This window comes from Stegostoma tigrinum, chromosome 46 (assembly GCF_030684315.1).
Source record: "Stegostoma tigrinum isolate sSteTig4 chromosome 46, sSteTig4.hap1, whole genome shotgun sequence".
NCBI classification, from domain to species: domain Eukaryota; kingdom Metazoa; phylum Chordata; class Chondrichthyes; order Orectolobiformes; family Stegostomatidae; genus Stegostoma; species Stegostoma tigrinum.
In genome coordinates this window covers 13,696,760-13,722,750 of record NC_081399.1, presented here as the reverse complement: position 1 = coordinate 13,722,750, position 25,991 = coordinate 13,696,760, and the positions used below count along the sequence as shown (strand labels likewise).

At 46.7% G+C, this 25,991-nt stretch overlaps 1 long non-coding RNA gene across 1 annotated transcript in view; it reads right to left on the bottom strand.

The window, feature by feature from the left end:
• LOC132207355 (uncharacterized) overlaps window positions 1-25,991 on the bottom strand; it is a 233,827-nt gene that overhangs the window by 113,824 nt on the left and 94,012 nt on the right. The window contains exons 4-6 of the long non-coding RNA XR_009443446.1: window positions 22,831-22,890; window positions 21,154-21,318; window positions 16,618-16,730 (exon numbers count right to left, since the gene is read on the bottom strand). This is a non-coding gene — a long non-coding RNA (uncharacterized LOC132207355). The remainder of the gene's footprint in view (window positions 1-16,617; window positions 16,731-21,153; window positions 21,319-22,830; window positions 22,891-25,991) is intronic.

Below are 25,991 nucleotides of genomic sequence, written 5' to 3'. Positions count from 1 at the left end.
GTCACTGCATCCCATTTCACGCACTCACTGCATCACATTTCAGGCAGTCACTGCATCACATTTCACGCAGTCACTGCATCACATTTCACGCAGTCACTGCATCACATTTCACTCAGTCACTGCATCTCCTTTCCATCAGTCACTGCATCTCACTTCACTCATTCACTGCATCCCATTTCACGCAGTCACTGCATCCCATTTCACAGAGTCACTGCATCCTGTTTCTCATCTAATGCTGCATTCAAGTTCCGTCAGGTACTGCATCCCATTTCCTCAGTCACTGCATCCCATTTCCCTCAGTCACTGCATCCCATTTCCCTCAGTCACTGCATCCCATTTCTCTCAGTCACTGCATCCCATTTCTCTCAGTCACTACATCCCATTTCCAAACAGTCATTGCATCCAATTTCACTCTCTCACTGCATTCAATTTCCATCTGTCACTGCATCCCATTTCACTCAGTCACGGCATCCCATTTAACGCAGACAGTGAATCCTATTCAACTCAGACAGCGAATGTATTTCCATCAATCACCACACCCAATGCCACACAGTCACTGCATCCCATTTCACTCAGTCACTGCATCCCATCTCCATCAGTCACGGCATCCCATTTCCATCAGTCATGGCATCCCATTTCCATCAGTCACTGCATCCGATTTCCATCAGTCACTGCATCCGATTTCCAACAGTCACTGCATCCCATTTCACTCAGTCACTGCATCCCATTTCACTCAGTCACTGCATCCCATTTCACTCAGACACTGCATCCCATTTCACTCAGACACTGCATCCCATTTCCCTCAGTCACTGCATCACATTCCCCTCAGTCACTGCATCGCATTAACCACAGTCACAGCATGCCATTTCCCACAGTGACTGCATCCCATTTCATTTAGGCACTGCATCCCAGTTCAATCATTCACTGCATTCCAGTTCACTCAGTCACTGCATCCCATTTCCGTCAGTCACTGCATCACATTCCCCTCAGTCACTGCATCGCATTAACCTCAGTCACAGCATGCCATTTCCCACAGTGACTGCATCCCATTTCATTTAGGCACTGCATCCCAGTTCAATCATTCACTGCATCCCAGTTCACTCAGTCGCTGCATCACAGTTCACTCAGTCGCTGCATCCCATTCCCCTCAGTCACTGCATCCCATTCCCCTCAGTCAGTGCATCCCATTTCCAACAGTCCCTGCAGCCCATTTAACGGTCACTGCATCCCATTTCACTCAGTCACTGCATCCCAGGACACTCAGTCACTGCATCCCCGTTCACTCAGTCACTACATCCCAGTTCACTCAGTTACTGCATCCCATTTCACTCAGTCACTGCGTCCCAGTTCACTCAGTCGCTGCATCTCCTTTCCCTCAGTCACTGCATCCCATTTCACAGAGTCACAGCACCCCATTTCAATCAGTCACTGCAGCCCATTTCACTCATTCACAGCTTCCCATTTCACTCATTCACAGCTTCCCATTTCACTCAGTCACAGCATGCCATTTCCAACAGTGTCGGCATCTCCTTTCCATCAGTCAACGCATCACATTTCACTCAGTCACTGCATCCCATTTCATTCAGTCATTGCATCCATTTCCCCACAGTCTCCGCATCACATTTCACAGAGACACGGCGTCCCATTTCACTTCGCCACTGCAACCCGTTACCCTCAGTCACAGCATCCCGTTTCCACAGTCACTGCATCTCCTCTCCCCAAGTCACTGCATCTCATCTCCACGGTCACTTGCACCCATTTCATTCAATCACTGCCTCCCATTTCCATCACTCACTGCATCCCATTTCCCACAGTCACTGCATCCCACTTCACACAGTCATTGCAGCTCATTTCACTCAGTCACTGCATCCCATTTCACTCAGTCACTGCATCCCATTTGCATCACACACTGCATTCAATTTCCATCAGTCACTGCATCTCACTTCACTCATTCACTGCATCCCATTTCCCACAGTCACTGCATCCCATTTCACTCAGTCACTGCATCCAATTTCCCACAGTCACTGCATCCCATTTCCCACAGTCACTGCATCCCATTTCACGCAGTCACTGCATCCCATTTCACACAGTCACGGTGTCCCATTTCCCTAAGTCACTGCATCCCATTTCACGCAGACACTGCATCCCATTTCACGCACTCACTGCATCACATTTCAGGCAGTCACTGCAACACATTTCACGCAGTCACTGCAACACATTTCACGCAGTCACTGCATCACATTTCACGCAGTCACTGCATCACATTTCACTCAGTCACTGCATCTCCTTTCCATCAGTCACTGCATCTCCTTTCCATCAGTCACTGCATCTCACTTCACTCATTCACTGCATCCCATTTCACGCAGTCACTGCATCCCATTTCACAGAGTCACTGCATCCTGTTTCTCATCTGATGCTGCATTCAAGTTCCGTCAGGTACTGCGTCCCATTTCCTCAGTCACTGCATCCCATTTCCCTCAGTCACTGCGTCCCATTTCACTCAGTCACTGCATCCCATTAACCTCAGTCACTGTATCCCATTTCTCTCAGTCACTACATCCCATTTCCCACAGTCATTGCATCCAATTTCACTCTCTCACTGCATTCAATTTCCATCTGTTACTGCATCCCATTTCACTCAGTCACTGCATCCCATTTCACTCAGTCACTGCATCCCATTTCCATCAGTCACGACATCCCATTTCCATCAGTCACAGCATCCCATTTCCATCAGTCACAGCATCCCATTTCCATCAGTCACTGCATCCCATTTCCATCAGTCACTGCATCCCATTTCCATCAGTCACTGCATGTCCTTTCCCTCAGTCACTGCATCCCATTTCACTCAGTCACGGTGTCCCATTTCACTCAGTCCCGGTGTCCCATTTCCCTCAGTCTCTGCATCCCATTTCACGCTGACACTGCATCCCATTTCACGCAGACACTGCATCCCATTTCACGCAGTCACTGCATCACATTTCAGGCAGTCACTGCATCACATTTCACGCAGTCACTGCATCACATTTCACACAGTCACGGCATCACATTTCACTCCGTCACTGCATCACATTTCCATCAGTCACGACATCCCATTTCCATCAGTCACAGCATCCCATTTCCATCAGTCACAGCATCCCATTTCCATCAGTCACTGCATCCCATTTCCATCAGTCACTGCATGTCCTTTCCCTCAGTCACTGCATCCCATTTCACTCAGTCACGGTGTCCCATTTCACTCAGTCCCGGTGTCCCATTTCCCTCAGTCTCTGCATCCCATTTCACGCTGACACTGCATCCCATTTCACGCAGACACTGCATCCCATTTCACGCAGTCACTGCATCACATTTCAGGCAGTCACGGCATCACATTTCACTCAGTCACTGCATCTCCTTTCCATCAGTCACTGCATCTCCTTTCTATCAGTCACTGCATCTCACTTCACTCATTCACTGCATCCCATTTCACGCAGTCGTTGCATCCCATTTCACAGTGTCACGGCATCCCGTTTCTCATCTGATGCTGCATTCAAGTTCCGTCAGGTACTGCATCCCATTTCCCTCAATCACTGCGTCCCATTTCACTCAGTCACTGCATCCCATTTCACTCAGTCACTGCATCCCATTTCCCTCAGTCACTGCATCCCATTTCTCTCAGACACTACATCCCATTTCCAACAGTCATTGTATCCAATTTCACTCTCTCACTGCATTCAATTTCCATCTGTCACTGCATCCCATTTCCCTCAGTCACGGCATCCCATTTCCCTCAGTCACGGCATCCCATTCCACTCAGTCACTGCATTCCATTTAACGGAGACAGTGAATCCTATTCAACTGAGACAGAGAATGTATTTCCATCAATCACCGCACCCAATGCCACACAGTCACGGGATCCCATTTCACTCGGTCACTGCATCCCATTTCTCTCAGTCACTACATCCCATTTCCACAGTCATTGCATCCAATTTCACTCTCTCACTGCATCCCATTTCCCTCAGTCACTGCATCCCATTTCCGTCAGTCACTGCATCCCATTTCCCTCAGTCACTGCATCCCATTTCCCTCAGTCAGTGGATCCCATTTCCCTCAGTCAGTGGATCCCATTTCCCTCAGTCAGTGGATCCCATTTCACTCAGTCAGTGCATCCCATTTCAGTCAGTCAGTGCATTCCATTTCAGCCAGTCACTGCATTCCAGTTCACTCAGTCACTGCATCCCATTCCCCTCAGTCACTGCATCCCATTCCCCTCAATCACTGCATCCCATTATCCTCAGTCACTGCATCCCATTTCCCTCAGTCACTGCATCCCATTCCCATCAGTCACTGCATCCCATTTCACTCATCACTGCATCCCAGTTCACTCAGTCGCTGCATCCCATTCCCCTCAGTCACTGCATCCCATTCCCCTCAGTCAGTGCATCCCATTTCCAACAGACCCTGCAGCCCATTTTGCAGTCACTGCATCCCATTTCACTCAGTCACTGCATCCCAGGACACTCAGTCACTGCATCCCCGTTCACTCAGTCACAGCATCCCAGTTCACTCAGTCACTGCATCCCAGTTCAGTCAGTCACTGCATCCCAGTTCAGTCAGTCACTGCATCCCATTTCACACAGTCACTGCATCCCAGTTCACTCAGTCGCTGCATCCCATTCCCCTCAGTCACTGCATCTCCTTTCCCTGAGTCACTGCATCCCATTTCCCTCAGTCACTGCATCCCATTCCCATCAGTCACTGCATCCCATTTCACTCATCACTGCATCCCAGTTCACTCAGTCGCTGCATCCCATTCCCCTCAGTCAGTGCAACCCATTTCCAACAGACCCTGCAGCCCATTTAGCAGTCACTGCATCCCATTTCACTCAGTCACTGCATCCCAGGACACTCAGTCACTGCATCCCCGTTCACTCAGTCACAGCATCCCAGTTCACTCAGTCACAGCATCCCAGTTCACTCAGTCACTGCATCCCAGTTCACTCAGTCACTGCATCCCAGTTCACTCAGTTGCTGCATCCCATTCCCCTCAGTCACTGCATCTCCTTTCCCTCAGTCACTGCATCCCATTTCCATCAGTCACTGCACCCCATTTCACTCAGTCACTGCACCCCATTTCACTCAGTCACTGCATCCCATTTCATTCAGTCACCGCATCCATTTCCCCACAGTCTCCGCATCACATTTCACAGAGACACGGCGTCCCATTTCACTGAGCCGCCTCAACCCGTTACCCTCAGTCACAGCATCCCGTTTCCACAGTCACTGCATCTCCTTTCTCCAAGTCACTGCATGCCATTTCCACGGTCACTTGCACCCATTTAATTCAATCACTGCCTCCCATTTCCATCACGCACTGCATCCCATTTCCAAAATGGACTGCATCCTATTTCCCTCAGTAACTGCATCTCATTTCCCTCAGGCACTGCATTCAATCTCCATCAGTCACTGCATCTCACTTCACTCATTCACTGCATCCCATTTCCCACAGTCACTGCATCCCACTTCACACAGTCATTGCAGCTCATTTCACTCAGTCACTGCATCCCATTTCACTCAGTCACTGCATCCCATTTGCATCAGACACTGCATTCAATTTCCATCAGTCACTGGAACTCACTTCACTCATTCACTGCATCCCATTTCCCACAGTCACTGCATCCCATTTCACTCAGTCACTGCATCCCATTTCTCTCAGTCACTGCATCCCATTTCACTCAGTCACTGCATCCCATTTCACTCAGTCACTGCATCACATTTCACACAGTCACTTCATCTCATTTCCCACAGTGACTGCATCCCATTTCCCACAGTGACTGCATCCCATTTCCGTCAGTCACTGCATCCCATTTCACGCAGTCACTGCATCCCATTTCACTCAGTCACTGCATCCCATTTGCATCAGACACTGCATTCAATCTCCATCAGTCACTGCATCTCACTTCACTCATTCACTGCATCCCATTTCCCACAGTCACTGCATCCCACTTCACACAGTCACTGCATCCCATTTCACTCAGTCACTGCATCCCATTTCACTCAGTCACTGCATCCCATTTGCATCACACACTGCATTCAATTTCCATTAGTCACTGCATCTCATTTCACTCATTCACTGCATCCCATTTCCCACAGTCCCTGCATCCCATTTCACACAGTCACAGCATCACATTTCACACAGTCACAGCATCACATTTCACACAGTCACTTCATCTGGTTTCCCGCAGTCACTGCATCCCATTTCCCGCAGTCACTGCATCCCATTTCCCGCAGTCACTGCATCCCATTTCCCGCAGTCACTGCATCCCATTTCACGCAGTCACTGCATCCCATTTCACGCAGTCACTGCATTCAATTTCCATCAGTCACTGCAATGCATTCCACTCTGTTACTGCATCCCATTTCACTCAGTCACGGTGTCCCATTTCCCTAAGTCACTGCATCCCATTTCACGCACTCACTGCATCACATTTCAGGCAGTCACTGCATCACATTTCACGCAGTCACTGCATCACATTTCACGCAGTCACTGCATCACATTTCACTCAGTCACTGCATCTCCTTTCCATCAGTCACTGCATCTCACTTCACTCATTCACTGCATCCCATTTCACGCAGTCACTGCATCCCATTTCACAGAGTCACTGCATCCTGTTTCTCATCTGATGCTGCATTCAAGTTCCGTCAGGTACTGCATCCCATTTCCTCAGTCACTGCATCCCATTTCCCTCAGTCACTGCATCCCATTTCCCTCAGTCACTGCATCCCATTTCTCTCAGTCACTGCATCCCATTTCTCTCAGTCACTACATCCCATTTCCAAACAGTCATTGCATCCAATTTCACTCTCTCACTGCATTCAATTTCCATCTGTCACTGCATCCCATTTCACTCAGTCATGGCATCCCATTTCACTCAGTCACGGCATCCCATTTAACGCAGACAGTGAATCCTATTCAACTCAGACAGTGAATGTATTTCCATCAATCACCACACCCAATGCCACACAGTCACTGCATCCCATTTCACTCAGTCACTGCATCCCATCTCCATCAGTCACGGCATCCCATTTCCATCAGTCATGGCATCCCATTTCCATCAGTCACTGCATCCGATTTCCATCAGTCACTGCATCCGATTTCCAACAGTCACTGCATCCCATTTCACTCAGTCACTGCATCCCATTTCACTCAGTCACTGCATCCCATTTCACTCAGACACTGCATCCCATTTCACTCAGACACTGCATCCCATTTCCCTCAGTCACTGCATCACATTCCCCTCAGTCACTGCATCGCATTAACCACAGTCACAGCATGCCATTTCCCACAGTGACTGCATCCCATTTCATTTAGGCACTGCATCCCAGTTCAATCATTCACTGCATTCCAGTTCACTCAGTCACTGCATCCCATTTCCGTCAGTCACTGCATCACATTCCCCTCAGTCACTGCATCGCATTAACCTCAGTCACAGCATGCCATTTCCCACAGTGACTGCATCCCATTTCATTTAGGCACTGCATCCCAGTTCAATCATTCACTGCATCCCAGTTCACTCAGTCGCTGCATCACAGTTCACTCAGTCGCTGCATCCCATTCCCCTCAGTCACTGCATCCCATTCCCCTCAGTCAGTGCATCCCATTTCCAACAGTCCCTGCAGCCCATTTAACGGTCACTGCATCCCATTTCACTCAGTCACTGCATCCCAGGACACTCAGTCACTGCATCCCCGTTCACTCAGTCACTACATCCCAGTTCACTCAGTTACTGCATCCCATTTCACTCAGTCACTGCGTCCCAGTTCACTCAGTCGCTGCATCTCCTTTCCCTCAGTCACTGCATCCCATTTCACAGAGTCACAGCACCCCATTTCAATCAGTCACTGCAGCCCATTTCACTCATTCACAGCTTCCCATTTCACTCATTCACAGCTTCCCATTTCACTCAGTCACAGCATGCCATTTCCAACAGTGTCGGCATCTCCTTTCCATCAGTCAACGCATCACATTTCACTCAGTCACTGCATCCCATTTCATTCAGTCATTGCATCCATTTCCCCACAGTCTCCGCATCACATTTCACAGAGACACGGCGTCCCATTTCACTTCGCCACTGCAACCCGTTACCCTCAGTCACAGCATCCCGTTTCCACAGTCACTGCATCTCCTCTCCCCAAGTCACTGCATCTCATCTCCACGGTCACTTGCACCCATTTCATTCAATCACTGCCTCCCATTTCCATCACTCACTGCATCCCATTTCCCACAGTCACTGCATCCCACTTCACACAGTCATTGCAGCTCATTTCACTCAGTCACTGCATCCCATTTCACTCAGTCACTGCATCCCATTTGCATCACACACTGCATTCAATTTCCATCAGTCACTGCATCTCACTTCACTCATTCACTGCATCCCATTTCCCACAGTCACTGCATCCCATTTCACTCAGTCACTGCATCCAATTTCCCACAGTCACTGCATCCCATTTCCCACAGTCACTGCATCCCATTTCACGCAGTCACTGCATCCCATTTCACACAGTCACGGTGTCCCATTTCCCTAAGTCACTGCATCCCATTTCACGCAGACACTGCATCCCATTTCACGCACTCACTGCATCACATTTCAGGCAGTCACTGCAACACATTTCACGCAGTCACTGCAACACATTTCACGCAGTCACTGCATCACATTTCACGCAGTCACTGCATCACATTTCACTCAGTCACTGCATCTCCTTTCCATCAGTCACTGCATCTCCTTTCCATCAGTCACTGCATCTCACTTCACTCATTCACTGCATCCCATTTCACGCAGTCACTGCATCCCATTTCACAGAGTCACTGCATCCTGTTTCTCATCTGATGCTGCATTCAAGTTCCGTCAGGTACTGCGTCCCATTTCCTCAGTCACTGCATCCCATTTCCCTCAGTCACTGCGTCCCATTTCACTCAGTCACTGCATCCCATTAACCTCAGTCACTGTATCCCATTTCTCTCAGTCACTACATCCCATTTCCCACAGTCATTGCATCCAATTTCACTCTCTCACTGCATTCAATTTCCATCTGTTACTGCATCCCATTTCACTCAGTCACTGCATCCCATTTCACTCAGTCACTGCATCCCATTTCCATCAGTCACGACATCCCATTTCCATCAGTCACAGCATCCCATTTCCATCAGTCACAGCATCCCATTTCCATCAGTCACTGCATCCCATTTCCATCAGTCACTGCATCCCATTTCCATCAGTCACTGCATCCCATTTCCATCAGTCACTGCATGTCCTTTCCCTCAGTCACTGCATCCCATTTCACTCAGTCACGGTGTCCCATTTCACTCAGTCCCGGTGTCCCATTTCCCTCAGTCTCTGCATCCCATTTCACGCTGACACTGCATCCCATTTCACGCAGACACTGCATCCCATTTCACGCAGTCACTGCATCACATTTCAGGCAGTCACTGCATCACATTTCACGCAGTCACTGCATCACATTTCACACAGTCACGGCATCACATTTCACTCCGTCACTGCATCACATTTCACTCAGTCACGGCATCACATTTCACTCAGTCACTGCATCTCCTTTCCATCAGTCACTGCATCTCCTTTCTATCAGTCACTGCATCTCACTTCACTCATTCACTGCATCCCATTTCACGCAGTCGTTGCATCCCATTTCACAGAGTCACGGCATCCCGTTTCTCATCTGATGCTGCATTCAAGTTCCGTCAGGTACTGCATCCCATTTCCCTCAATCACTGCGTCCCATTTCACTCAGTCACTGCATCCCATTTCACTCAGTCACTGCATCCCATTTCCCTCAGTCACTGCATCCCATTTCTCTCAGACACTACATCCCATTTCCAACAGTCATTGTATCCAATTTCACTCTCTCACTGCATTCAATTTCCATCTGTCACTGCATCCCATTTCCCTCAGTCACGGCATCCCATTTCCCTCAGTCACGGCATCCCATTCCACTCAGTCACTGCATTCCATTTAACGGAGACAGTGAATCCTATTCAACTGAGACAGAGAATGTATTTCCATCAATCACCGCACCCAATGCCACACAGTCACGGGATCCCATTTCACTCGGTCACTGCATCCCATTTCTCTCAGTCACTACATCCCATTTCCACAGTCATTGCATCCAATTTCACTCTCTCACTGCATCCCATTTCCCTCAGTCACTGCATCCCATTTCCGTCAGTCACTGCATCCCATTTCCCTCAGTCACTGCATCCCATTTCCCTCAGTCAGTGGATCCCATTTCCCTCAGTCAGTGGATCCCATTTCCCTCAGTCAGTGGATCCCATTTCACTCAGTCAGTGCATCCCATTTCAGTCAGTCAGTGCATTCCATTTCAGCCAGTCACTGCATTCCAGTTCACTCAGTCACTGCATCCCATTCCCCTCAGTCACTGCATCCCATTCCCCTCAATCACTGCATCCCATTATCCTCAGTCACTGCATCCCATTTCCCTCAGTCACTGCATCCCATTCCCATCAGTCACTGCATCCCATTTCACTCATCACTGCATCCCAGTTCACTCAGTCGCTGCATCCCATTCCCCTCAGTCACTGCATCCCATTCCCCTCAGTCAGTGCATCCCATTTCCAACAGACCCTGCAGCCCATTTTGCAGTCACTGCATCCCATTTCACTCAGTCACTGCATCCCAGGACACTCAGTCACTGCATCCCCGTTCACTCAGTCACAGCATCCCAGTTCACTCAGTCACTGCATCCCAGTTCAGTCAGTCACTGCATCCCAGTTCAGTCAGTCACTGCATCCCATTTCACACAGTCACTGCATCCCAGTTCACTCAGTCGCTGCATCCCATTCCCCTCAGTCACTGCATCTCCTTTCCCTAAGTCACTGCATCCCATTTCCCTCAGTCACTGCATCCCATTCCCATCAGTCACTGCATCCCATTTCACTCATCACTGCATCCCAGTTCACTCAGTCGCTGCATCCCATTCCCCTCAGTCAGTGCAACCCATTTCCAACAGACCCTGCAGCCCATTTAGCAGTCACTGCATCCCATTTCACTCAGTCACTGCATCCCAGTTCACTCAGTCGCTGCATCCCATTCCCCTCAGTCAGTGCAACCCATTTCCAACAGACCCTGCAGCCCATTTAGCAGTCACTGCATCCCATTTCACTCAGTCACTGCATCCCAGGACACTCAGTCACTGCATCCCCGTTCACTCAGTCACAGCATCCCAGTTCACTCAGTCACAGCATCCCAGTTCACTCAGTCACTGCATCCCAGTTCACTCAGTCACTGCATCCCAGTTCACTCAGTTGCTGCATCCCATTCCCCTCAGTCACTGCATCTCCTTTCCCTCAGTCACTGCATCCCATTTCCATCAGTCACTGCACCCCATTTCACTCAGTCACTGCATCCCATTTCATTCAGTCACTGCATCCATTTCCCCACAGTCTCCGCATCACATTTCACAGAGACACGGCGTCCCATTTCACTTCGCCGCCTCAACCCGTTACCCTCAGTCACAGCATCCCGTTTCCACAGTCACTGCATCTCCTTTCTCCAAGTCACTGCATGCCATTTCCACGGTCACTTGCACCCATTTAATTCAATCACTGCCTCCCATTTCCATCACGCACTGCATCCCATTTCCAAAATGGACTGCATCCTATTTCCCTCAGTAACTGCATCTCATTTCCCTCAGGCACTGCATTCAATCTCCATCAGTCACTGCATCTCACTTCACTCATTCACTGCATCCCATTTCCCACAGTCACTGCATCCCACTTCACACAGTCATTGCAGCTCATTTCACTCAGTCACTGCATCCCATTTCACTCAGTCACTGCATCCCATTTGCATCAGACACTGCATTCAATTTCCATCAGTCACTGGAACTCACTTCACTCATTCACTGCATCCCATTTCCCACAGTCACTGCATCCCATTTCACTCAGTCACTGCATCCCATTTCTCTCAGTCACTGCATCCCATTTCACTCAGTCACTGCATCCCATTTCACTCAGTCACTGCATCACATTTCACACAGTCACTTCATCTCATTTCCCACAGTGACTGCATCCCATTTCCCACAGTGACTGCATCCCATTTCCGTCAGTCACTGCATCCCATTTCACGCAGTCACTGCATCCCATTTCACGCAGTCACTGCATCCCATTTCCCACAGTCATTGCATCCAATTTCACTCTCTCACTGCATTCAATTTCCATCTGTCACTGCATCCCATTTCACTCAGTCACTGCATCCCATTTCACTCAGTCACTGCATCCATTTCACTCAGTCACGGCATCCCATTTCCATCAGTCACGGCATCCCACTTCCATCAGTCACGGCATCCCACTTCCATCAGTCACGACATCCCATTTCCACCAGTCATGGCATCCCATTTCCATCATTCACTGCATCTTCTTTCCCTCAGTCACTGCACCCCATTTCACTCAGTCACTGCAGCCCATTTCACTCATTCACAGCTTCCCATTTCACTCATTCACAGCTTCCCATTTCACTCAGTCACTGCATGCCATTTTCCACAGTGACGGCATCTCCTTTCCATCAGTCAACGCATCACATTTCACTCAGTCACTGCATCCCATTTCATTCAGTCACCGCATCCATTTCCCCACAGTCTCCGCATCACATTTCACAGAGACACGGCGTCCCATTTCACTGAGCCGCCTCAACCCGTTACCCTCAGTCACAGCATCCCGTTTCCACAGTCACTGCATCTCCTTTCCCCAAGTCACTGCATCCCATCTCCACGGTCACTTGCACCCATTTCATTCAATCACTGCCTCACATTTCCATCACTCACTGCATCCCATTTCCAAAAGTCACTGCATCCTATTTCCCTCAGTAACTGCATCCCATTTCCCTTAGTCACTGCACCCCAATTCCCTCAGTCACTGCACCCCAATTCCCTCAGTCACTGCACCCCAATTCCCTCAGTCAGTGCATCCCATTTCAGTCAGTCACTGCATCCCATTTCACTCAGTCACTGCATCCCATTTCCATCAGTCACTGCATTCCATTTAACTCAGACACTGCATCCCATTTCCCTCAGTCACTGCATCACATTCCCCTCAGTCACTGCATCCCATTAACCTCAGTCACAGCATGCCATTTCCCACAGTGACTGCATCCCATTTAATTTAGTCACTGCACCCCAGTTCAATCAGTCACTGCATTCCAGTTCACTCAGTCACTGCATCCCATTACCCTCAGTCACTGCATCCCATTACCCTCAGACACTGCATCACATTACCCTCAGTCACTGCATCCCATTTCCCTCAGTCAGTGCATCCCATTCCCCTCAGTCAGTGCATCCCATTCCCCTCAGTCACTGCATCCCATTCCCCTCAGTCAGTGCATCCCATTTCCCACAGTCCCTGCAGCCCATTTAACAGTCACTGCATCCCATTTCACTCAGTCTCTGCATCCCAGGGCACGAAGTCACTGCATCCCCGTTCACTCAGTCACTGTATCCCATTTCACTCAGTCGCTGCATCCCATTACCCTCAGTCACTGCATCTCCTTTCCCTCAGTCACTGCATCCCATTTCACAGAGTCACTGCACCCCATGTCACTCAGTCACTGCAGCCCATTTCACTCATTCACAGCTTCCCATTTCACTCATTCACAGCTCCCCATTTCACTCAGTCACTGCATGCCATTTCCCACAGTGACGGCATCTCCTTTCCATCAGTCAACGCATCCCATTTCACGCAGTCACTGCATCCCATTTCTCGCAGTCACTGCATCCCATTTCACGCAGTCACTGCATCCCATTTCACTCAGTCACGGTATCCCATTTCACCCAGTCACTGCATCCCAATTCACTCAGTCACGACAACCCATTTCCCACAGTCGTTGCAGCCAATTTCACTCTCTCACTGCATTCAATTTCCATCCGTCAGTGCATTCAATTTCCGTCAGTCACTGCATCGCATTTCACTCAGTCAGGGCATCCTATTTCACTCAGTTGGGGCATCCTATTTCACTCAGTCACTGCATCCCATTTGCCTCAGTCACTGCATCCCATTTCATGCAGTCACTGCATCCCATTTCACGCAGACACTGCATCCCATTTCACGCAGACACTGCATCCCATTTCACGCAGACACTGCATCCCATTTCAGGCAGTCACTGCATCACATTTCAGGCAGTCACTGCATCACATTTCACGCAGTCACTGCATCACACTTCACGCAGTCACGGCATCACATTTCACTCTGCCACTGCATCACATTTCACTCAGTCACTGCATCACATTTCACTCAGTCACTGCATCTCCTTTCCATCAGTCACTGCATCTCACTTCACTCATTCACTGCATCCTATTTCACCCAGTCACTGCATCCCATTTCACACAGTCACTGCATCCCGTTTCTCATCTGATGCTGCATTCAAGTTCCGTCAGGTACTGCATCCCATTTCCTCAGTCACTGCATCCCATTTCCTCAGTCACTGCATCCCATTTCCCTCAGTCACTGCGTCCCATTTCACTCAGTCACTGCGTCCCATTTCCCTCAGTCACTGTATCCCATTTCTCTCAGTCACTACATCCCATTTCCCACCGTCATTGCATCCAATTTCACTCTCTCACTGCATTCAATTTCCATCTGTCACTGCATCCCATTACCCTCAGCCACTGCATCCCATTTATCTTAGTCACGGCATCCCATTTCACTCAGTCACTGCATCCCATTTACCTCAGTCACTGCATCCCATTTATCTCAGTCACTGCATCCCATTTATCTCAGTCACTGTATCCCATTTCTCTCAGTCACTACATCCCATTTCCCACCGTCATTGCATCCAATTTCACTCTCTCACTGCATTCAATTTCCATCTGTCACTGCATCCCATTACCCTCAGCCACTGCATCCCATTTACCTCAGTCACTGCATCCCATTTATCTCAGTCACTGCATCCCATTTCACTGAGTCACTGAATCGCATTTGTTGTTCTCACTTGAATGCAATGGTCATGAATCTCCTCCAATGGCTGGTCATGTATTTCCAATGCAAAATTTTACCAAGTTTTGATTTTCAATTTTGATTACCTGTGTCTCCTCTAATCTATAAGATGCTGCAATAAACTCAAATTTTATAAATCATAATTCAACCACCATTACCTACAGAGTTAATTTCATCAAACAGATCCAATTAGAATTGTCACATTCCCAAATCCTGATTCAAGTTTTTCTAATTATGGGCCACGTGGTTCAGAAAAAAGACACTTAGAATCAGAGAGATGTACAGTAGGGAAACAGATCCTTTGGCCCAATTTGTCTATGTTGACCGGATATCCTAAATTAATTTAGTCCCATTTGCCAGCATTTGGCCCATATTCCTCTCAACCCATCCTATTATTATACCCATCCACATGCCTTTTAAACGTACAAGCCTCCACCACTTCCTCTGGCAGCTCATTCCATACATGCACCACTATGAAAAAAATCCGGTCCATTTTAAATCTTCCCTCTCTCATTTTCAACCTATTCTCTCCAGTTTTGGATTCCAGCAACCCGGGGAAAAGATCTTGGCTGTTCGCTCTATCCACGTCCCTCGTAATTGTACAAACTTCTATATGGTCAGCCCTGAACTCCAAAGTTCCAAGTAATCGCTGCCTGTTCAAGCCCACGGTATACCTTCAACCTCCGATGCTGGTAACATCCTTGTAGATCTTCTCTGAACCCTTTCAAGTTTACAACATACAACAATCCAGCGCAGAACAGGCCCTTCGGCCCTCAATGTTGCGCCAACATCCTTCCTCTCGCAAGGAGACCAAAAGCGATTGCAGTATTCCAAAAGCAGCCGAACCAACATCCTATATGGCTGCTAAGTGATCTCCTAACTCCTATTCTAAATGCACTGACCGATAAAGGCGAGCACACCAAATGTCTCCTCAATATCCTTTTTACCGGTGGCTGTACTTTGATGGAACTACGAAACTGCACTCCAGCGTCTCTTTATTAAGCAACACTCCCCACAACCTTCAGTGTATACGTGCTGCCCTGATTTGCCTTTCCAAAATGTAGCACCTCACATTTGTCTAACTTCAACTCCATCTGCCACTCCTCAGTTTATTGGCCCTTGTCAATGTCCCATTGCATTCTGAGGTGACCTCCTTGGCTGGCTACTACACCTTCAATCATTGGGAAACTTACTAACCACACCTATTTTCATATCCAAATCATTGCATCACTTCAACTCCCCCTCCCATTCCCTGGACGACATGTCCATCCTGGGCCTCTTCCAGTGTCACAATCACACCACCCAGAAACTAGAGGAGCAGCACCTCATATTCCGCCTCGGGAGCTTCCAACTCAATGGCCTCAATATGGACTTTGCCACCCTCAAAATCTCCCCACCCGCCAGCCTCATCCCAAGACTAGTTCCTCCACTCATCCCCACCTCCATGACCTGTCCGCCTTCTCTCCCACCTATCCACTCCTCCCACCTCACTGACCAACTCCCACCACCGCTTGGAATTATTCTTCTTTTCACACTTCATCAGCTCGATGTTATTTCTAAAATCTATTTTCCAATTTTGGAAAAAGTGAGATAAAGAGAAGTAAAAGAAGTTACATTCTTACCACTCGTGAAATCTCTGAATATTCTTCTGTTGAAAGGCCGCCAAGGAACAATGCAATTCTCTTGTCACAAACGCTGTGAGGGAGACATCTTTTTCGGTTCCACTAACTCCACCCTAAGGAAGACAAACCCACGTAACATATCTAGTGACTTAAAGCATACTCTATTGTTGCCCAAGGTGGAGAGCTGGATGAACACAGCAGGCCAAGCAGCATCAGAGGAGCAAGAAAGCTGATGTTTCGGGACGAGACCCTACTTCAGAAAATTGGCGCTGGAGAATCTGAGATAACAAGGTGTAGAGCTGGATGATACTGCTTGACCTGCTGTGTTCATCCAGCTTTACACCTTCTTATCTCAGATTCTCCAGCATCTGCAGTTCCTACTGCCTCTATTGTTGCCCTTTCACTTTACTGAACTAATATGAGCCAGTAGTTTTGTTTAGGCCCGTGTAATCTTACAGTTATTGGCCTGTACAAAATCCTGAATTAATTTTGATCGACTGACGGGAGGAGAGATTAATTTTATAGAAATTTTTGTTTTCTACCAATTTGCAGAGGGCATCGTGGGCGATTGAAGGACAGTGTTATTATCCTCCAGGTCTGTGGACTGCATCGTTACCAACTTGCCCATTTGCATATACATACAGTATTCATGATGTACCAATGAAACATAATAAACCAATACTGTGTACTAAAAACAACGTTCACATATCAATGGAAAGTTAAATATTTATCATAGAGTTTGAAGGATTGAATTCAATGATACAAAGCAAAAACCAGTGAAGATGAGTGCAGTTGGTCAGCACTTTTGCCACTAAGTGGAGGTTGGCAGTTTGAGGCCACCCAGGAACAAGCAAGCTCTGTCTAACTCCAAGGGCAGCACGGTGGTTCAGTGGTTAGCACTGCTGACTCACAGCGCCAGGGACCCAGGTTCGATCCCACCGTTGGACGATGTTCTGTGCGGAGTTTGTACATTCTGCCCATGCCTGCATGGGTTCCTGCTGGGTGCTCTGGTTTCCTCCCACTGTCCAAAGATGTGCAGGCTAGTTGTATGGGCCATGCCAAACTTGCCCATTGTGTTTCGGGATGTGTAGATTAGGTGTGTTAGTCATGGGAAATGTAGGGTTACTGAGGAAAGGGTCGGGGAATGAGTCAGGGTGAGATGCTCTTTGGAGGGTGGCTGTGGACTTGTTGGGTCAAAAGGGGCTTGTTTCCACACTGTAGGGATTCTATGATATGGAAGTATCTTTTGAAGTGGGCATTCATGGGTATGCTGTAGCAGAGACCTTGAAATACTACACAACAAATATTTGGAACTCGACTGTCAATTCAGACAGAGCATCAAAAAAGGTCATGGAAGTTGTCACCGATATAAAGCAGGATTGATGAAAATCCAGCAGGAAATGGTGTCAAAAGGCACAGTATCTTTTATTCACCTCCAGTTATTTTGTCCAAGGCACTGGATGCTGGCAGGATTGAAACATTTAAGAAATGCTTCACAAATCACATATAAGGACCTGCACATCTTTGAACAATGGGAGGAAACTGCAGCACCTGGCAGAAGCCCCTCGCAGACGCGGGGAGGACATGTCAATTCCACACAGATAGTTACCCAAGACTGGAATCTCAATTGGCTCCCCAGTGCATGAGCAGCTCTAACCACTGAGCAACTACCTTGCCCAGAAGGAGTTTGAAAAGCGCATACATTATTTCCATTAATAGTTGGGGTAAGACAGATCCAATCCTCTATGTCCAATCAAAATAACATATCGTAGATATCACGACAACAATCATAAATGATTTTGAATAAGTAAATCAAAAAAATAGAAATTGTTTCCAAGCCTAAATACTCGATATGGTGCAGTTAAGATGAATAGCGCAACAACAAAAAGGCCATATTTTATGTGACCATCGGTAACACTTGAAAACTTGCAACAATATAGTCACCAGTAGAGATCTGGAGTGGTTTGATGATGCACTCCTTCATACACTGGAATGAAACTCCAAAGATCACAAATTCTCCTTCAATACCGTGTTATAACAGTGACTGCATCAACCTGTGTTTATGGGCCTGACTGGAAGCCCACACAACACGCACAAACAAAAATATAATCTAAGGTGATAGGAGAAATAAATGTATGTATGCAACGTCTTTGAAAAGCAATCATTTCTAGCGGATGCAAGCCCATAAGGAATCTCGTTTCGCAGATTATATTCATTTGCACTGCAGTTCACGCCAGTCAGAATCAGTTTTCGTTTCATGACAGGTAACTAAAATGTCCAAAACAATGAACTTTGTTTGATCAGAAGATTTTAAGTAAGGACTATGTCTTGTGTGAGCTGACGGCATTAGGGGATGGAGAAGGTACACTCACTGCTGGCATCTTGACACCATTGAATGAGCAAGCGTGGACGCAAAGGTTGCAACAGGTAACAATTGTACAGGCAATATCTTTTGAGCTCCTTCCGAGCAGGCCTGTAATACTCTAAAGCTGTGCTAGACCCTCACTTACTCCACCTTACGTACGCTGCCTTTTTCTTTTCGACAAGAAGCACCTCTGCACCCGTCATCCAAGGCTCCTTAATCTTACCCCTTCTTACCTGTCTCAGAGGAACAAATTCATACATCACTCGCAACAACTGCTCCTTGAACAGCTCCACATGTCTGCTGTGCCCTTTCTGTGGAACAATTGCTCCCAATCTGTACTTCCCAACTCCTGTCTGATAGCATCATAGTTTCCTTTTCCCCAGTTAAATATCTTCCCCTGGTAACTGCTCCTTTCCCTTTCCATGGCTATGGTAAATGTGAGGCTGTTGTAGTCACTGTCGCCAAAGTGCTCTCCCACCACGATATCTGACACCTGTCCTGGCTCATTGACGAGCACCAAATCCAAAATGGCCTCACGCCTCGTCGGCCTGTCCACATACTGAGTAAGGAAACCCTCCTGAACACACCTGACAAAAACGGCTCCATCCAAACCATCTGCACTCAGGAGGTTTCAATCTACATTGGAAAAGTTGAAGTCACCCTGAACAACAACCCTGCTATGTTTGCACTTTTCAACTATCTGCCGGCCAATGAGTTCTTTGATCTCTCAACTGCTATTTGGGGGCCGTAGAAAACCCCCAGTGAGGTGACTGCTGCCTTGCTGTTCCGAACTTCCACCCATACTGACTCAGTCGACAAACCTTCCTTGGCAACCTCAGCCCATACCACCTCGGTAGACGAGTCCTCAAAGGTTCTTTCAGCCGCCGTTATACTGTCCTTGACCAACAAAGCCACACCTCCCCCTCTTTTACCACCTTCCCAGACCTTAATCAAAGATCTAAACCCTGGAACCTGCAACATCCATTCCTGACTCTGCTCTATCCATGTCTCCGAAATGGCCACAACATCGAAGTCCCAGGTACCTATCCAAGCTGCAACCTCACCTAACTTATTCCGGATACTCCCGGCATTAAAGTCGTCACACTTCAATCCAGCTTGCTGTCTGCCAGCACACTCCTGTGACAGTGAGGTCCTGACCATGTCCTCCCTACGCTCATCCTCCTGTGTACTAGGACTACACCTCAGTTTCCCATCCCCCTTCTGAGCTCGTTTAAATCCACCCAAATGGCACTAGCCAATTTCCCACCCAGGATATTCGTGCCCCTCTGGTTCAAGTGGAGACCGTCCTGTTTGTCCAGGTCCCACCTTCCCCAGAATGAGCCCCAATTGTCCATGTACCTGAAGCCCTCCCACCTGCACCATCCCTGCAGCCACGTCTTCAGCTGAAATCTCTCCCTGTTCTTTGCCTCGCTATCACGTGGTACGGGTGACAAACAGAGATGGCCACGCTCTTTGTTCCAGCTCTCAGCTTCCACCCTAGCTCCCTCAAATCCTGCCTGGCAGCCCTATCCCTCTTTCTACCTATGTCGCTGGTGCCTACGTGGACCACGACTTGGGGCTGGTCACCCTCTCCCCTCAGGACCCTAAACACACTATCCGAGACATCACGGACCCTGGCTCCTGGTCGGCAACACACCAATCGTCAGTCTCTTTCGTTCCCGGCAAATCTTCTATCAGTCCCTCCAACTATTGAGTCCCCAATGACTATCACTCTCTTCCTATCCCCGCTTCCCTTCTGTGCAAGAGGGACAGACTCTGTGCCAGAGACCTGCACCCTACTGCATGCCCCTGGTAAGTCGTCCCCCGGAACAGTATCCAAAACGGTATACTTGTTTTTCAGGGGAGCGACCGCAGGGGATTTCAGGGGACCGACCACAGGGGAAGGTTGGTCGAGCTACACCGGGTAAACGAACATTTTTGGCTGAAGAAACATGTGTTTCAACGTGAGCTAATGGAAGAAGCCATGGAGTCAAAGCTAAACATTTTGACAGTAAGACAACCATTCTTAAAAGCAGCAGACAGCATGAAAAAGAAATCAGCAGCTTTAATATCCGGTTAAAATTTGTGGAATATCAGATGGAATTTTCTTATTGACTCCATTGTGCAATCATATCGATCTAAAAATGTTAACTGCATTAATTAATACTAACCAGAAACGGACTTTGTAGTAAATGGTTTGACTATTTTCTGTATCTGGAACATCCCTTTTCCTTCTCCAACGAAGATCGTACCAACCTATGGTACCAAACTCTGAGTCAAACGGACGGGACTCGTAATCTTGAAGTTCCTCATCAAAACAGTCTAATTGTATGGTTCTGTGCAATAAAAGAGAAAGAATAAACATGTTTCCCACAATTTTGCTGATGTTTACGAACAGAATGCACAAATTCAACAAGTTTGAGCTGGCATGTCTGCTTCCTCCAGCCTGTTTAAACTGTTCCATTCAATGTGAAATTTGTCATAAGTTTTAGCACACAGGTCTACTTGATCTGTGCCACCACCTTCTATTAGTCATACATGCTTTCCCCACCTTCCTGTAATACACTCCTTGAAGTGTTCAATGAGATTTTGATTTTAAATCTTATCGTCATATTCTTTTGATTCTCAAGCATCAATGAATCTGATGTCGCCGCCATTCCATGCAGTGCATAGCACGTCAAACAGGAGTCTTACTCTTGCCATGAGCACTGAGGGAGTACGGGATCATAACTGTCTCATAGTTCAGAACGAAATTCTACATATAGGGCGATGTAGAGTCATGCAGTTAATTTTATTTGACATGCTATTTCTTTTCTTCACAAATATGCTGGATTTAAAGTGATCTTCACCCTCATTTAAAATGAATCCAATATCCAACCATGTGTAAAACAAGCAGATCCAAATTTTAATTGGAGTTTAGTGTTTCACAAATATATTACTTTCTTAAAAATTATATTTGAGTCAACATTATCATTTCATTCCCTGACAGCGGGTGAACTTACTTTTAAACTCCAATTTTCCTTCGGTATTAACGGAGAGGTGAGCCTTTTTGCAAGCACCGAAAGGCTGCACCAGTTTATGCTAAAACTTACGGAACTGTAAGTTTCACAAATATGTTCCTATTAAACACTAATTCCTATTGAAGCAGTATGAAGCTAAATTCATTCAACTGGACAGCAAAAACGGTCAAGATTTTAAAAGCAAGCAACTATTTTGAAGTCACTCTTGGAACTAAATTCCATCTTGGTGTGTGAGAGTCCATAGGTTCCTCACTCTCAAAGAACCATTCAAACTGTCATGCAATTACTGAAACACACAGACAAAAAACATGAATGTTAACAGTCACTAAGATTTTGAGAGTGATTTGGAATTCATATTCAATACCCGCTGGGGGAAATCTGTTCCAATCTGGATAGTACTCACTTATCACCATCCCACCTACCTTCCCCAGCACCTCCTCCCCCTCCACACTGTTTGTTTCTGAGCTCCCTTCCACCCTCCATTTCTGAGGAAGGGTCCTGACCCAAAACCTCACCTTTCTTGAGCCTCTGATGCTGCCTGCCCTGCTGTGTTCCTCCAGCTCCACAATGTGTTATCTCAGACACCAACATTGGCAGGTCTTACTATCTGGATAACTCATTCTCACCTTGTAACAAGTGATTTATACTCATTATCTTTTCAGATTACGCATGTACATGTATATACTTAAATATACATATTGCACTTTTATGCCTGAACCACTAACCTAGAGGATATTTTAAAATAGTCTCTTCAGATCTGCATGAAAGAGAAATCATCAAGGTCATAACTTTCATTTTAGGAATAACTCGAACATTCAAAGTACTCACAGTCAGTGTCCCATTTACTTGACCAGTCAACTTGATGTGAATCTTTCTTCCAAGCGGAAGCTGTAACAACAATTATATTTGAGAATCAAACTCTTCATTGCATCACCAATATTTCCTTGTCTGTTTGAAACATAAGATAATGAAATAATCATGGACAGATTGGCCAACAGTGTAATTTAATGCGTGTTACAACCATTGAAGTGATCTTTAAAAAGCTGTTGTCACACAACACACCACTTTTTGAGATGCAGTGATGAACATACTTCCTGAGACGTAAATAATATATGCCGAATTAATTCCAAAGAATACATTTACAATTAAAAAGAAGCTAAAAATCTCTTTACATTGTGATGCTTGTCAGATTGCTATTCGTCAATGGAAATCGTTCAGAACAGTTATTTATTCCTAGATGAAAAGGAAGTGTATACATTTCATTTTCAAATCTTATCCAAGAGAGAAAAAAAAAACGCCTTCATGAATGCATTGTCAAACAAGAAGACTCAGAAAAAAAGTCATTTGGCCCATTGAATTTCCTCCATCATTCGCTGAGATCATGGTTGATCTCATTACATTTATCACGACACAACATTTCCACCAAACCCACCTTACAGCTAATACATTCCGATCCAAGTCACATCCTGGTAAATCTCTGTTTCTGTGCCATGCCTTGTCTTTCTAAATATTTTTTCAGTCATCTACAAATTTAGCCACAGCACATGCACCTCTTTCCTCCAAGTCATTAATAAACAAGCACAAGAGCTGTGGTTCCTTCAGCGCGACTTCATTTCTTACTGACAAGCCAACCCTGGCATCTCTGTCCATTTGTATCGGAGATAATGGGAACTGCAGATGCTTCAGAATCCAAGTTAACAAAGTGTGGAGCTGGATGAACACAGCAGGACGAACACACAGAAGTAGAAGGGTCTCGGCACGAAACGTCAGCTTTTACGCTCCTGAGATGCTTCTTGGCCTGTTGTGCTCATCCAGCTCCACGCTTTGTTATCTCTGTCCACTTGCCTGTTCTTTCTATCGGACATGAATCATTGGATATTTCGTTCCCAACACTTATCCCCTAACAACCACCTCTCTGTGATACCCAGAGTGATGTATCTGTCAATTTCAATCTGCTCCACAAACTCATTCACTTTGTTTCATACACTCCCTGCAATTCAATACAAGATCTTCAGTCTGGCATTTACAGCCACCCTTCTTATCTGCTGCAGCTGAAGTGAGATTCCTGACCATTTCGATACTTTTTGTCCTATTACTTGCTCTGGAAACTTTGCTGAGCACTTACCAGCTTCTAACTCTTTCCACAATTTTCCATGCAACTGAGCTCACCCGCTCCACACTTTTTATTTTAACGCCCTACCCCAAGACCGAGCTCTGTATTTTGCCAGGATACTTGTCCCAAAATGATTCTCGTCGAGCCTATAACAACAGAACGACTCCCTCCTTCCCCATACCGATGCCAATGTCCCATGAATTCAAACACATTTCTGCCATGCCACCATTTGAACAATGCATTTGCATCTATAATGATGCTCACACCGTGCCAAATTGCTCAGATAATAATCCAGAGATTATTACCATTCTGGTTCTGCTTTCTCATTCAGCACCTCAGTGCTCATAATCCCTCAGCAGAACCTCTTTCCTCTTTCTTCCATATCAATGGTACCTGTGTGGACCACAAAAGCTGGATTTCTACTCCTCCCACTTCAAGTTCCTTTGTAGCCGAGATGGAATATCCTGAACCTGGGCACCAGGCAGGCAACACTACTTTCGAGACTCTCGATCCTAGTCACAACGAACAGTGTTCATTCCCCAAACTACACTACCTCTGATTATAACTACATTTCACTTTTTATCCCCTCCTGAATGTCCCCCCTGTACCACAGTGCTACAGTCAGTTTACTCATCTTCCCTATACCCTGCACTCTCATCCACACAGGAAGAAAGAATCTCAAACCTGTTAGATAAGATCAAAGGCCAAGGTTCCTTCTGCACTACATCCTGGATCCTTCCACCTGCCCTGTTCTTTGTCACACTCTCACGTCTCTGGCCACTGACCGAGTTTCAGCTAGTTAATCTAAGGTGTGTGACTGCCTCCTGAAGCACAACATTCCCTGGTAACTCTGCCCCACATGATTTGTTGATTGGTCGAAACTGAGATTCCAGTTCATCAACCCTGAGCTGGAGTATGGGGTCTGACCACTCCCCCGTCATGTAGGAATAAATCATCATCTGGCCTGGCATCTCCATTTCAATTACTTGGATCTTAATTTGATTTGAAAACATTCTGGTCTTTTAGTTTGTAGCCTGTAAATATTTCTCCGATTTACTTTCAATCTGAAAGCTACCGATAATAGATTCTTAAACCAGTAGCGATCACCAACCAATGAACCTGGTTCACCCTCTAGGTCCCTGATTCTGGCTTCAATTCACCCTGTCTCAACAAAAACTGCTTACGAACTATCAGGCAAAAAAAAGCAAGCAAATGGCACCTCTTACCCTCTGCGCTGACTTGCCACATTGCCACCAAGTTCCCCAAAATATATATTCACTTGGTGCATTTCACTCGAGATGTGATCTCTCCTTCCAGAACATGCAAAGCATACTGAACCATCGCAATATACTACCTTCAAAACCTCAGCTCTCAGCTTATTACTTTTGAGTACATTCTCAAATGCTTTCTCCAAGTCCAAACACAACACATTTACTGGTTTTCCTCTATTAATTCTCCTTCCAAAACTTCCTCCAAAAACCAAAACAAATTTGCCAGACATAATTTCTCTTTCAGCAGGCTATGGTGATTCTGTTTGATTAGATTCTGATTTTCCAAATGTCCTGCTATTATTTTCTTCATAGTTGATCACCACATATTTCCAACAATAGATGTTAGGCTGGTTCGGTTGTAGTTATCTTCTTTTTGCCTCTCTCCTTTTTAAATAGGAATGTCACATCAGCATTTTTCCAGCCCTCAGATGCTACTCTCGAATCTAAAACTTTTTGGGAAATTACAATCAATGCATACACCGACTCTGAAGCTCATTGTTCAGAATCTTAGAAAGTAAACCATCACGGCAAAGAGTCTAATCTGCTTTTACTCCATTAGATTGTCTACTACAACTTCTCTCATGGTAGTGATGGTGTGGTAGTGA